The sequence below is a fragment of the Bufo gargarizans genome, chromosome 1 (genome assembly GCF_014858855.1).
Source record: "Bufo gargarizans isolate SCDJY-AF-19 chromosome 1, ASM1485885v1, whole genome shotgun sequence".
Classification (NCBI taxonomy): domain Eukaryota; kingdom Metazoa; phylum Chordata; class Amphibia; order Anura; family Bufonidae; genus Bufo; species Bufo gargarizans.
In genome coordinates, this window is record NC_058080.1 from 388,162,714 (window position 1) to 388,177,814 (window position 15,101).

Sequence of the window (15,101 nt, forward strand, 5' to 3'; positions counted from 1 at the left end):
TGAATGGCTAAGCTGGTGCTAGTGCATGGCTCTGGCTGGTGAGAGGCTACTCCAGTTCAGACAGGGCATGTTTTTTTTAAAAAAAAATTATGAGTTTGCGCTCAACAAGAGGAACCCTGTTTTGTCTATGGGCCAGCCCAGCCTCAGTGCTTTGCTAATAAACAGCCACACTCAGTCTATGGCAAGATGCTGGTTCTGCCTTGTGTCTGCACTGAAAATAACATGCGCTTAAAGGGATTCTTTACCTTTTTCTTAATGATGATCTATTCTTTGGGTAGGTCATTAGCATCTGATCGGCAGGGTCCTGACATTCACTTCAATGAGGCTGAGCTGCACCCAGGCCAAGTGACATAGTCATAAAGTCACTGACCTTTGGGAAGCCGCGAGAAAGCTGGGATAGTGAAGTATAGGTGTGATGGGAATTAAAGTATCTAATCACTACTTAATCGATGGGAGTAAATATTAAAAATAATAATCAATGAGAAAAATATAATCGATGAGCATAAATGTTCAATAAATTAGTAAGATGAGAATAATAGATATTGATAGTCGAAAAAATATTCGAAAAAATAAATCGATGGAGATCTTGAGAATACCAAAAAATAGTGATAGAAATAATGGAAATAATATATATAGGAATATAGATAAAATACTGGTTCAATATGTCCAAGAAATATAACGGTGATTGTCCAAGAAAAAATTAAGATAAGCAAAATATATAGGAAGTATAGAAAAATATATGTTTTTAAAAATAAAAAACAAAGCGGAAAAAGGATTTGAAGTTAGTCCAGTGTCGTTAGATGGTATTTGCAGGTACGGTAGTGTTCATAAATACAGGTGATGTTTGTCTGCCGTCAAAGGGTTTATTGTACAATGTTCACTTATTGATGTTTATTTATTGCTGGTGGCGTCCCACACAGAAAATATTTTTGTACTCACCCTGCGGTCCAAGTTTGGTACCTGTATTGGTAGAGCAATAGCCGGTGTGTTCCTCCTGGCGGTTTGCTTGTCCACTCTGTATGTTGCATGCTCTTTCCTGCTGAGTTGGCGTCTCACGTGATCTAGCACGTGGTTGTTTGCCGTTCAGCTAGTACCTATTTCTTGGTATCCTATATTTTGTCGAAAATTTCGTAGAAAGTTTTGTATGTTGTTGCAATGGTCTGAGGTCCTTTTAGCAAAGGCAGGGGTATTGGTGGGTAGTTGCAAGGATGATGCCAAGTTGCCATACGCGTTTCGAGGTGTTCCTACCTCTTCATCAGTGGCCATATTGGATTCATTCAGACTGCCCTCTTTTATACCCACTTATTTGTTGTCCCACCAAAAACCCGGCCTGGATGTTGCTAATTGGAATTAAGCATGTTGCTTTGTGTTGTCAATTACTATGTGTTTGGGAAAAAAAGGTTGGTTTGTTTTTTTGCGATTTTTCTTATCTTATTATTAATCTGCATCGATATTATTTGTTATTGGTTTCTTTGGTGTCTTATTTGAAGAAGATTTTCTTGGTTATTTTTCTTCATCTGTGTTGTCTTTTAGGGTCTCATGATTGGCTTTTTGGAGTTAGTTGTGTTTTTGTTGCCAGGGATTGGATATTTCTGTTCTTATAGAGTCTATGGCATGTAAAACGCAGGTGCGGTTTTGATGCGTTTTTTCGGGGGTATGTGCGTTTTTTTGTCTGCTTGTATTGTTTTGGCTCCATGTTTGCATCTAATGTTTTTGTTTTAGTTCCTGAGGTATGGGGATTCCCGCCTACACAATCATTTATATATACACCATCTATATATACATCATCTATATATACATCATCCATCACACCAAATTAACAGCACACCTGGCGCCTCCTTTGGACAAAACAACAAGCAGTTGGCTGATCCATTAACACCTCATCCTGTGTACTCTAACACAAAGACCATCAACCACATGGAAAACATGGAAAACACGACAACCAAACTTTACTAACCATGAAAACTATCATTATTTTAACTGCCCATACTTCAGAAATTAAACAAAAACACCAGATCGTAACATAGAGCTAAAACAATACAAACAGACAAAAAAGCGCACATAGCCCAAAAAAAGCATCAAAACCGCACCTGCGTTTTACATGCCGCAAACAACACAAGAGCATAAATGCTCAATCCCAAAAGTCAAAACATCACATTATAAAAGATAAAGAAACACAACCAAAAAATCCTCAAAAAAGACACCGAAGAAATCATAAAATATTCAGACCCAATCAAACAACATGGGTATAGATATAACAAAAGACAAAAAATGTAAGAAATAAACCAATTCTTTCTCACATGAAAAACAACTTTACTGTCTAGGAAAACTGTCGATGTTTTGAAACCCATATCAAGGAAACAGACGAGGTGCTGGTAGAACAGCCGGACACTCGTCTGTCCGTCAAAGTGGGTAGGCACCCAGGTGGTGCAATTAGATCATAGAAACCCGAATAGTTCAAGTTCTGCGTTTAGTTCATCTGGTATTATTGTTTCGAAGTCATAGATTCTTCGTGATTCTTGTCTGGACATTTTGGAAATGTGGTTTTGGACACATCATTATCCAAAGTAAGAAACATGGCGAGGAAAGATTTCTTTGAACCACCACCAAGACAAACAGACAAAGAGAAACAATCCATCGACCTAATAAGGCTCCTTTCACACCTGCGTTCAGGTGTCCGCTCGTGAGCTCCGTTTAAAGGTGCTCACGAGCGGCCCTGAAGGCAGCCGTCTGGCCCTAATGCATTCTCAGTGGAGGCGGATCCACTGAGAATGCATCCGCCTGCCAGCGCTCAGCCTCCGCTCCGCTCAGTGAGCGGACACATGAACGCTGCAAGCAGCGTTCGGGTGTCCGCCTGGCCGTGCGGAGGCGAGCGGATCCGTTCCGACTTACAATGTAAGTCAATGGGGACGGATCCGCTTGAAGATGACACCATATGGCTCAATCTTCAAGCGGATCCGTCCCCCATTGACTTTCAATGTAAAGTCGGAACGGATCCGCTCAGGCTACTTTCAGACTTAGAAAATTTTTCTAAGTTCTAATGCAGACGGATCCGTTCTGAACGGAGCCACCGTCTGCATTAATATGAGCGGATCCGTTCAGAACGGATCCGATCGAACGCAAGTGTGAAAGTAGCCTAAGAATAATACTTCCATACAATACCCAACAACAAAAAAGTGGAAGCCATCATCAAAAAACACTGGCATTACATTCTTAAAGACAAGATAATTGGCCCCCTCCTAACAAGCACACCACAGATCGTCTACACCAAAGCCCCCAATCTAGCACTAAAAGTAGCACCAACAGTAAAAAACCATAAAAAGGCACAAAATAAAGATACTCCACACAACTGGTTCAACCTAAAAGGCTTCTACAGATGTGGACGATGCAGCAACTGTAAAAACGCAAAATTCCCCCAAAAAACTGTAGAAATTTCTTCAAAAGCAAACAAATTCTCCTACCAAATAAATGAATTCCTATCCTGTGACACATCAAACATAATTTACATAATTGAATACCCCTGCAATAAACAGTACATAGGATGAACCAAAAGATCATAAAAAAAAAGAATATCAGAACATAGAAACAACATCCAACATCAAAAACGGCTATGAAAAACCCACGTTATCAAATCATTACAAAATATACCATAACAAAGATGCCAGCCAAATTACATTTGCTGCCTTTGAAAAAGTTGAAATCAGTTGGAGGGGGGGGGGGGGGGGTGACCACATATCCAAAATGTCCAGACAAGAATCACGAAGAATCTATGACTTCGAAACAATAATACCAGATGGACTAAACGCAGAACTTGAACTATTCGGGTTTCTATGATCTAATTGCACCACCTGGGCGCCTACCCACTTTGACGGACAGACGAGTGTCCGGCTGTTCTACCAGCACCTCGTCTGTTTCCTTGATATGGGTTTCCCATCTACAGAATCATTTATATATACACCATCTATACATACATCATCCATCACACCAAATTAACAGCACACCTGGTGCCTCCTTTGGACAAAACAACAAGCAGTTGGCTGATCCATTAACACCTCATCCTGTACTCTAACACAAAGACCATCAACCACATAGAAAACATGGAAAACACGACAACCAAACTTTACTAACCATGAAAACTAACATTATTTTAACTCCCCATACTTCAGAAATTAAACAAAAACACCAGATCGTAACATGGAGCTAAAACAATACAAACAGACAAAAAAACGCACATAGCCCAAAAAAGCATCAAAACCGCACCTGCGTTTTACATGTCGCAAACAACACAAGAGCATAAATGCTCAATCCCAAAAGTCAAAACATCACATTATAAAAGATAAAGAAAAATCCTCAAAAAAGACACCGAAGAAATCATAAAATATTCAGACCCAATCAAACAACATGGGTATAGATATAAAAAAAAGACTAAAAATGTAAGAAACAAACCAATTCTTTCTCACGTGAAAAACAACTTTATTGTCTAGGAAAACTGTCGATGTTTTGAATCCCCATACCTCAAGAACTAAAACAGAAACATTAGATGCAAACATGGAGCCAAAACAATACAAACAGACAAAAAACGCACATACCCCCCAAAAAAACGGATCAAAACCACACCTGCATTTTACATGCCATAGACTCTATAAGAACAGAAATATCCAATCCCTGGCAACAAAAACACAACTAACTCCAAAAAGCCAATCATGACACCCTAAAAGACAACACAGATGAAGAAAAATAACCAAGAAAATCTTCTTCAAATAAGACACCAAAGAAACCAATAACAAATAATATCGATGCAGATTAATAATAAGATAAGAAAAATCGCAAAAAAACAAACCAACCTTTTTTTCCCAAACACATAGTAATTGACAACACAAAGCAACATGCTTAATTCCAATTAGCAACATCCAGGCCGGGTTTTTGGTGGGACAACAAATAAGTGGGTATAAAAGAGGGCAGTCTGAATGAATCCAATATGGCCACTGATGAAGAGGTAGGAACACCTCGAAACGCGTATGGCAACTTGTTATCATCCTTGCGACTACCCACCAATAACCACGGCTTTGCTAAAAGGACCTCAGACCTTCGCAACAACATACAAAACTTTCTACGAAATTATCGACAAAATATAGGATACAAAGAAATAGGTACTAGCTGAACAGCAAACAACCACGTGCTAGATCACGTGAGACGCCAACTCAGCAGGAAAGAGCATGCAACATACAGAGTGGACAAGCAAACCGCCAGGAGGAACACACCGGCTATTGCTCTACCAATACAGGTACCAAACTTGGACCGCAGGGTGAGTACAAAAATATTTTCTGTGTGGGACGCCACCAGCAATAAATAAACATCAATAAGTGAACATTGTACAATAAACCCTTTGACGGCAGACAAACATCACCTGTATTTATGAACACTACCGTACCTGCAAATACCATCTAACGACAATGGACTAACTTCAAATCCTTTTTCCGCTCTGTTTTTAATTTTTTAATACATATTTTTATCTATACTTCCTATATATTTTACTTATCCTAATTTTTTCTTGGACAATCACCGTTATATTTCTTGGACATATTGAACCAGCATTTTATCTATATTCCTATATATATTATTTCCATTATTTCTATCACAATTTTTTGGTATTCTCAAGATCTCCATCGATTGATTTTTTTCGAATATTTTTTCGACTTTCAATATCGATTATTCTCCTCTTACAAATTTATTGAACATTTATGCTCATTGATTATATTTTTCTCATCGATTATTATTTTTTATATTTACTCCCATCGATTAAGTAGTGATTAGATACTTTAATTCCCATCACACCTATACTTCACTATCCCATCACCCCCCCACCACTACCCTGGGTGACAATCCCATCACTACACACAATCACTAAGTTCTCAATATTTTCATTTCATACTTTTAAATATCCAGTTCACACTATAATACCCTAATTCTCTTACCAACAAGAAAAACAACCAACCCCCAATTTTTTTTTTTATAACACATTTTTTTTATAACATAACAATTTAATAAAAATAATTAAAAAAAAAACCTTTGTAAAAAAAACAACAATAAATTTCCTTAAAAACCAGATATAGAGTGCCTGTCGATTTCTTTACTTCTATCATTTCTATACCTATCAGTGGTTAGGTGAGCCACTCCAGACAAGAGCACCACTCCAGGGAGTAATCTGGGAGAGCCACTATTACTCTTGCATAACTTCCCTATCAATTGAAAAACAAACTGAAATCTTTTAGTAAGCAGGAAGAAAAAATATAAAAATAAAATAATATGGTTGCATAAGTGTGCACACCCTTAAACTAATACTTTGTTGAAGCACCTTTTGATTTTATTACAGCACTCAGTCTTTTGGGGTATGAGTCTATCAGCATGACACATTTTGACTTGGCAAGATTTGCCCACTCTTTTTTGCAAAAACACTACGAATCTGTCAGATTGCGAGGGCATCTCCTATGCACAGCCCTCTTTAGATCACCCCACAGATTTTCAATCGAATTCAGGTCTGGGCTCTGGCTGGGCCATTCTAAAACTTTAATCTTCTTCTTGTGAAGCCATTCCTTTGTTGATTTGGATGTATGCTTTGGGTCGTTGTCATGCTGAAAGATGAAGTTCCGCTTTCTAGCAGAAGCCTGAAGGTTTTGTACCAATATTGATTGGTATTTGTTTATAATACCCTCTAGCTTAACTAAGGCGCCAGTTCCAGCTGAAGAAAAACCGTCCCAAAGCATGATGCTGCCCCCACCATGCTTCACTGTGGGTATGGTGTTCTTCTGCTGATGTGCAGTGTTCTTTTTGCGCCAAACATGTCTTTTGGAATTATGGCCAAAAAGTTCAACCTTGGTTTCATCAGACCATAACACCTTTTCCCACATGCTTTTGGGAGACTTCAGGTGTGTTTTTGCAAAATGTAGACTGGCTTGCATGTTTTTCTTCATAAGAAAAGGCTTTTGTCTTGCCACTCTACCCCATAGCCCAGACATATTAAGAATATGGGAGATTGTTGTCACATGTACCATACAGCCAGTACTTGCCAGAAATTCCTTCAGCTCTTTTAATGTTACTGAAGGCCTCTTGGTAGCCTCCCAGACCAGTTTTCTTCTCGTCTTTTCATCAATTTTGGAGGGACATCCCGTTCTTGATAATGTCACTGTTGTGCCATATTTTCTCCACTTGATGATGACTGTCTTCACTGTGTTCCATGGTATATCTAATGCCTTGGAAATTCTTTTGTACCGTTCTCCTGACTGATACCTTTTAACAATGAGATCCCTCTGATACTTTAGAATTTCTCTGTAGACCATGGCTTTTGCTTTATTTGGGGTTAATCAGAGGCACTTTAAATGATGGCAGGTGTATGCTGACCCCTATTTTACATGATTTTGAATGTGATTGCTTAATTCTGAACACAGCTACATCCTCAATTATAAGAGGGTGTGCACACTTATGCAACCACTTTATTTAAGTTTTTTTTGTTTTCTTCCCTCTACCTAAAATATTTCAGTTTGTTTTTCAATTGAGTGGTACAGTTTATAGGTCACATTAAAGGTGGAAAAAGTTCTAATTTTTGTACATCACAGAAACCTGACATTTTAACAGGGTGTGTAGACTTTTTATATCCACTGTAAGTACCCCAGAGCTGTCAGCCATTAACTAGTGAAGATTAAGGTGTGCATGGGCTAGACCTTTAAGAGAAGGAGGGAGCATGTGAGTGCACCCTACAGGCAGAGGAGAAGAGCCCTTGCAGCAAAGATATGTGGAGGAACAGAGTAGACCCAACAGTCGGGACCAACGGGAAGAAGACAGTGGGTTGTGGGAACAGGCCTCTGTTCAGGGTAAGCTGGACAGTGGAGTCTGTGTGCTGCCACTGTACCAACCAGTTTCCTGAAAACAAGGCCCCTTCTATGCCATGCTCACCAGCCCTCTAGGTGTGTGTATAGGAGAAGGGAAAGGCCAATGCAGGGCAACAGGTTTAGGATGACTTACTGCCAGGGCCGTCTTTAATATTGATTGGACCCTGGGCAAAAATTTACTTGGGCCCCCTGGATCCCGCCTTCCCACACCTTAGCAGGCAATCACGCCCTCCACCACAACACACACACATAAAATCCACATATTTGGTAAAGTACAGTGAATGACTGTAAATACTTCCAGTTCTGAAGACTCCAGCGGCTCAGGATCAGTGCTCTGGGCTCAGGCTGGAAGTGGGCACCGCTCTGCAGGAAGGAGACCAGGGCTCGGCTCACCCTAGTGTTACAGTGCACCCCAGCACCCCACAGTATGCAGTATAGCACCCTATAGTATACAGCAACCCACAGTATGCAGTATAGCACCCTCTAGTATACAGCACCACACAGTATGCAGTATAGCACCCCACACTATACAGTACCCCATAGTATATAGTATAGCAGCCCACAGTATACAGCACCCCACAGTATACAACACCTCACATTATACAGTAGAGCAGTATAACACCTCACCGTATACAGCACCCCAAACTATACACCATACAGCACCCCACACTATACAGTACAGCAGTATAGCACTCCACACTATACATCACCCACAGTATACAGCCCCCCACAGTATACAGTACAGCAGTATAGCACTCCCCAATATACAGCACCCACAGTATACAGTATACAGCCCCCCACACTATACAACCCCTCACACTATACAGGCCCCCACACTATACAGGCCCCCACACTATACAGGCCCCCACACTATACAGGCCCCCCACACTATGCAGGCCTCCCACAGTATACAGCCCCCTCACAGTATACAGACCTCCCACAGTATACAGCCCCCCCAAGTATACAGGCCCCACACAGTATACAGCACCACACACTATACAGGCCCCCCTCAGTATACAGGCCCCCCACAGTATACAGGCCTCCCACAGTATACAGCCCCCCCAGTATACAACCCCACAAAGTATACAGGCCCCCCACAGTATACAGCCCCACACAGTATACAGCACCACACAGTATACAGGCCCCCCACAGTATAAAGCCCCTCACAGTATACAGGCCTCCCACAGTATACAGCCCCCCCCCACAGTATACAGCCCCCCCAGTATACAGCCCCCCACAGTATACAGGCCCCCCACAGTATACAGCCCCACACAGTATACAACCCTACACACTATACAGGCCCTCACAGTATACAGGCCTCCCACAGTATACAGCCCCCCCCCCAGTATACAACCCCCCCAGTATACAGGCCCCCCACAGTATACAGCCCCACACAGTATGCAGCACCACACAGTATACAGGCCCCCCACAGTATACAGGCCTCCCACAGTATACAGCCCCCCCAGTATACAACCCCACACAGTATACAGGCCCCCCACAGTATACATCCCCACACAGTATACAGGCCCCCCACAGTATACAGGCCCCCACACAGTATAAAGCCCCTCACAGTATACAGGCCTCCCACAGTATACAGCCCCCCCCACAGTATACAGTAGTTTACAGTATATTAGCATAACAGCCCCTGTCACCTTTTTCTGATATAATCTTCACAAAAAAAGCTCCACAGTTAAGGCAAACTTCTCCTGCAACACTCCTGCTAGGACCTGTGATGACTTCATAGCCATGTGACCAGTAATATTGCTAGGTTACTGGTCACATGGTGATGATGTCATTTAAGGTCCTAGATCACAGCTCTAACACAGTACGATGCCTGGACTCAGTGCCGGCAGGCATGGCATGGCAGCACCCCCTGTGAAGCTGACAGCCTGACACCCGGGGCAGTGGCTAGCAGGGCTCAAGAGGCAGCTGCCTTGGGCCCCCCAGGAGCAACTGGGCCCAGGGCAGCTGCCCCTTTTGCCCCTTGGTAAAGACGGCCCTGCTTACTGCAGAAAACTGCCTTAAAGGCTAGGTACATCTTCAGGGGCATTTTGTTGTCACAAAGGGTTAACTGTTTGTCTAGCCATGTGAATTGTCCTTTTTTACGTTCATTTTATGCTAATAAAACTTATCTCTAAATTACTAAAAGGTGATTTAATCCACATTCTTGGGCCTCCTGCACACGAACGCAAATTGTGGGCCGCAATGCACGAACACCAACCGCAGGGCAGCCGCAGCGGATCGCGGACCCTTTCACTTTAATGGGTCCGCCCATTCCGCAAAAAGATAGGACATGTTTTATATTTTTGAGGAACAAAAGTATGATACGAAACCCTACAGAAGCACTCCGTAGTGCTTCCGTATGGTTCCGTTCTGTGCTTCCGTTCTGCACCACGGAATGCCCACGGAATGGCGCCCGTGTATTGCGGATCCGCAAATGTCGTCTGCAATATGGAAACGGGCGTGTGTAGGAGGCCTTATCAGTAAGATAAGAATTGAACTATAACAAGTATTTAGGTCAGAGATCAGAGATAAGGAGACATCAGCTGAGCTGCCTGACGAAACAACGTAAAGATTCAGATCCTGCTACTAGAGAAATGGCTGCACAGAGATAGGATAAAAAAAATATTATAAAGACCAATTGAAAAAAAAAAAGATTTTTAGCTCAAAATGAGTGCAATGCAATAATAATAATAATAATAATAATAATAATAATAAAAACTATTGGCCCAAAGGTGTACTTAGCCTTTAAGTTAAACCTGAAATCTACACCAGGTCCCAGCACACAGACCTTTTATGACTTCTCATATTAAACCAAAATTAAGACATGCAACTCTTAATAATTTTGATGCAGGAATCCATACTAAGGCCTCCTGCACATGAACGTATGCGCCCCTGTGGCTGTGCTGCGGCCCGCAAAATGCGGGCCGCAATGCTCAAACACCGACCGTGGGGCAGCCACAGCGGATCGGGGACCCATTCACTTTAATGGTTCCTCGATCTGGCTGTTCCGCAAAAAGATAGGACATGTTCTATCTTTTTGCGGAACGGAAATACGGGACAAACCCCCACGGAAGCACTCCGTAGTGCTTCCATAGGGTTCCGTTCCGCACCATTCCCGATCTCTGGATTTGCAGACCCATTGGAGTGAATAAGTCCAAATCCGTGATGTGGAATGCACACAAAACGGTGCCTGTGTATTGTGGATCCGCAAATGCAGTCTGCAATATGGCAACAGGACACCTATGGCCGTGTGCGGTAGGCCTAAGACTCGCATTTGTTTTCTTCTAAGTTACAAATTAGTTTGGTCCTTCCATATTTGGATTTAATACTGCCCTGTAAAAAAATCATAAATAAAGTATTTAAAACTTTTTCAGTTCTGTAAAAGAAGCACAAAAATATTCATGTACTAAATCACTTTTTTTCAGGTCAGATATTTTTATCTTTATATTGCTGTGCTACCATTAAGGGTACAGCTACATGGTGACATATGTATGTCGTCCAACAGTAAGTTGCAGAAAAGTCATGCAACACAAAAATGTGTGAGACTTGTCTGCAACTTGCTGTCGCGAAAACACAGTCAAGACGCAGGTGAGTCATAGTGCTCGGCTTACACTAAAGCCTATGAAGTAAAAGTTTAGCGCAACATGCGACTTGCGAAACAAAATCCAGCATGTCTGGATTTTTTGTGGCTGTGACGTCACAGTCGCAGCATGTCACATTGCAACACCATTGACATACATTACATGGAATGTTGCATGACACACACTGTCCAGCCATACCCTAACCCTGGGTTCACACCTGAGCGTTTCTGAGACGCGCGTATTTGTCGCGCGTTTTTATGCGCGTTTTTTGCAATAGTAGACGCGCGTTTGACGCGCGTTTGTGTGATTGACTGCAGTGTTGTCCAATGAGTCTATGGCCAAAACACGCGACAAACGCCCCAAAAAAAGCTCAAGAACTTGTTTATGCGTCGGGCGTTTTACAGCGCGTTCAAACGCGCTGTAAAACGCTCAAGTGTGAACCAGGGCCATAGGGAAGCATTGGTTTTCACGTGCTGAGCGTTTTACAGCGCGTTTGAACGCGCTGTAAAACGCTCAAATGTGAACTTAGGGTATTAGCTGAATGATTTTTCAGTCTAGGGCTATAGCAACTTCTATAATTTAAAGTCAACTTGTTGACACCAACTCAATCTCAGTCTTCTATAATTACAACCTGTAGTGAACAAGTCTGTTTTTCATGCAAAACGGATTATACATAGTTTCGCTGAATCCACAGTGATGCTCTGCACATCTAAATAAGAAATGTGTCTGATTGCCAATCTATCTGTAAACCCAGCACTGATGTGAAGGGAGGGCCTTTTTGCAGAAGATATCCTAAATTGCAAGGGTTTGATTTCCCACAATGAGAACATGCTATTTAAATTGGAATTGAGCATGAAATATGAAAAACGAAATATGTGTACAATAGTCTTTCCTGGCATATTGTATTTGTATCTAATTACCTTGACTGTCTAAGATGTGCACATTTGGGGGTATGTGAAAGCGGGGGGTCTGACAGTCACTGACCTGCAGAGGAATAGCACATCAAGATTACTGCAGCCAGCAGAATATTAAAATGCAGAAACACAACTTTACTAACAGAGAGCCTCAGATGCTTGATGGTTACAATACTGGCACAATATTGATGCCTTCATGACAATCAGATACAATCCTTGGCAGTTTAAAGATCCAATAGTGGCAAATATGAGATACTGTGAGCTGAGGCACTGGTCAGAGTCTGGCAATGTGATTGCTAATTTGAAACCTGCGGACAGCAAGTATCTAGTTGTGACTGCCATACCATATGCTGCATGGAAATCAAAACACAGTCTCCAATGGGGCTACTGACTTCTCTCTGTCACTGACAGCTTGTGCCCTGCCCGACTCTCCATGGCCTCTGATTGAACTTCTTTCATTAGGACCCACAACATCTTTTGCAATTCACTGAAAAGGACATGCAATATAAATTACAGCATTTTACTGAAAAGGCAGTACTCACTAATACAAGGATAAAGCACTAACATACTCTCTTGTCACAATTCCAAATACGTCTCAACTTAGCAGAACTTTCTGCAGACTAACTGCTAATGCCTGAGCCTGCTCTCCAGTGCTTACAGCCCAAAAGGCTGGGTTGAGCAGGTTCCCCAGGCACACCATGTGGCTTAGCCCAGTTTCACGTCTGTGTTTAACCCCTTAAGGACTCAGCCCTATTTCACCTTAAGGACCAGGCCATTTTTGAAAATCTGACCAGGGTCACTTTATGTGTGAATAACTTTGACTTATCCAGGCCATTCTGAGATAGTTTTTTCATCACATATTGTACTTCATGACACTGGTAAAATGAAGTAAAAAAAAATTGCAAATTTCCAAGTTTCAATTTCTATACCTCTATAATACGTAGTAATACCCACAAAAATAGTTATTACTTTACAGTCCCCATATGTCTACTTCATGTTTGGATCATTTTGGGAATGATATTTTATTTTTTGGGAATGTTACAAGGCTTAGAAGTTTAGAAGCAAATATTGAAATTTTTCAGAAATTTTCAAAAACCCAATTTTTAGGGACCAGTTCAGGTCTGAAGTTACTTTGCAAGGCTTACATAATAGAAACCGCCCAAAAATGACCCCATTCTATAAACTACACCCCTCAAGGTATTCAAAACTGATTTTACAAACTTTTTTACCCTTTAGGTGTTCCACAAGAATTAATGGAAAATAGAGATACAGTTTCAAAATTTCACTTTTTTGGCAGATTTTCCATTTTAATATTTTTTTTTTCCAGTTAGAAAGCAAGGGTTAACAGCCAAACAAAACTCAATAATTATGGCCCTGATTCTTTAGTTTACAGAAACACCCCATATGTGGTCATAAACCGCTGTACGGGCACACGGCAGGGCGCAGAAGGAAAGGAATGCCATACGGTTTTTGGAAGGCAAGTTTTGCTGGACTGGTTTTTTTGACACCATGTCCCATTTGAAGCCCACTGATGCGCCCCTAGAGTAGAAACTCCATAAAAGTGACCCCATCTAACAGACTACACCCCTCAAAGTATTCAAAACAGATTTTACAAACGTTGTTAACTCTTTAGGTGTTCCACAAGAATTAATGGAAAATAGAGATACAATTTCAAAATGTCACTTTTTTGGCAGATTTTCCATTTTTATATTTTTTTTCCCGTTACAAAGCAAGGGTTAACAGCCAAACCAAACTCAATATTTATGGCCCTGATTCTGTAGTTTATAAAAACACCCCATATGTGGTCGTAAACTGCTGTACGGGCACATGGCAGGGCACAGAAGGAAAGGAATGCCATATGGTTTTTGAAAGGCAGATTTTGCTGGACTGTTTTTTTGATACCATGTCCCATTTGAAGTCCCCCTGATGCACCCCTAGAGTAGAAACTCCAAAAAAGTGGCCCCATTTTAGAAACTACGGGATAGGGTGGCAGTATTGTTGGTACTAGTTTAGGGTACATATGATTTTTGGTTGCTCTATATTACACTTTTTGTAAGGCAAGATAACAAGAAATAGCTGTTTTGGCACTGTTTTTATTTTTTGTTACTTACAACATTCATCTGACAGGTTAGATCATGTGATATTTTTATAAACCAGGTTGCCACGGATGCGGCGATACCTAATATGTATACTTTTTTTTAAATTTATGTAAGTTTTACACAATGATTACTTTTTGAAGCAAAAAAAAAATCATGTTTTAGTGTTTCCATAGTCTGAGAGCCATAATTTTTTCAGTTTTTGGGCGATTACCTTGGGTAGGGTATGATTTTTGCAGGATGAAATGACGGTTTTATTGGGTTCTCCGAAAATTAAGAAAATGAAAATACGTAAATATTACTTTATTATAAATATATTCCCAAATACCTTTCATTAGTTATAATGGCTCGTTTTGTCTATGGAGCAATGATTAGGACAAACAAAATGGCCGCTGTTCTATTAGTGCACACAATGCCTGTCCTAATCACACAGCAGGACAAGTTACTTCACAACACTGAGGTAAAGAGCTGCCTCATCCTCCTCTCCTACTTGTCACGGATTATGATTCTGAATACAGATGAGAAGATCTTCAGCTGAATCTCTGTAGGAATGGAGTCCATGAGGAGACATGAAGTACAGAGAAGAGGGACAGGACAGACTATGGTAATGGAGACTGCATA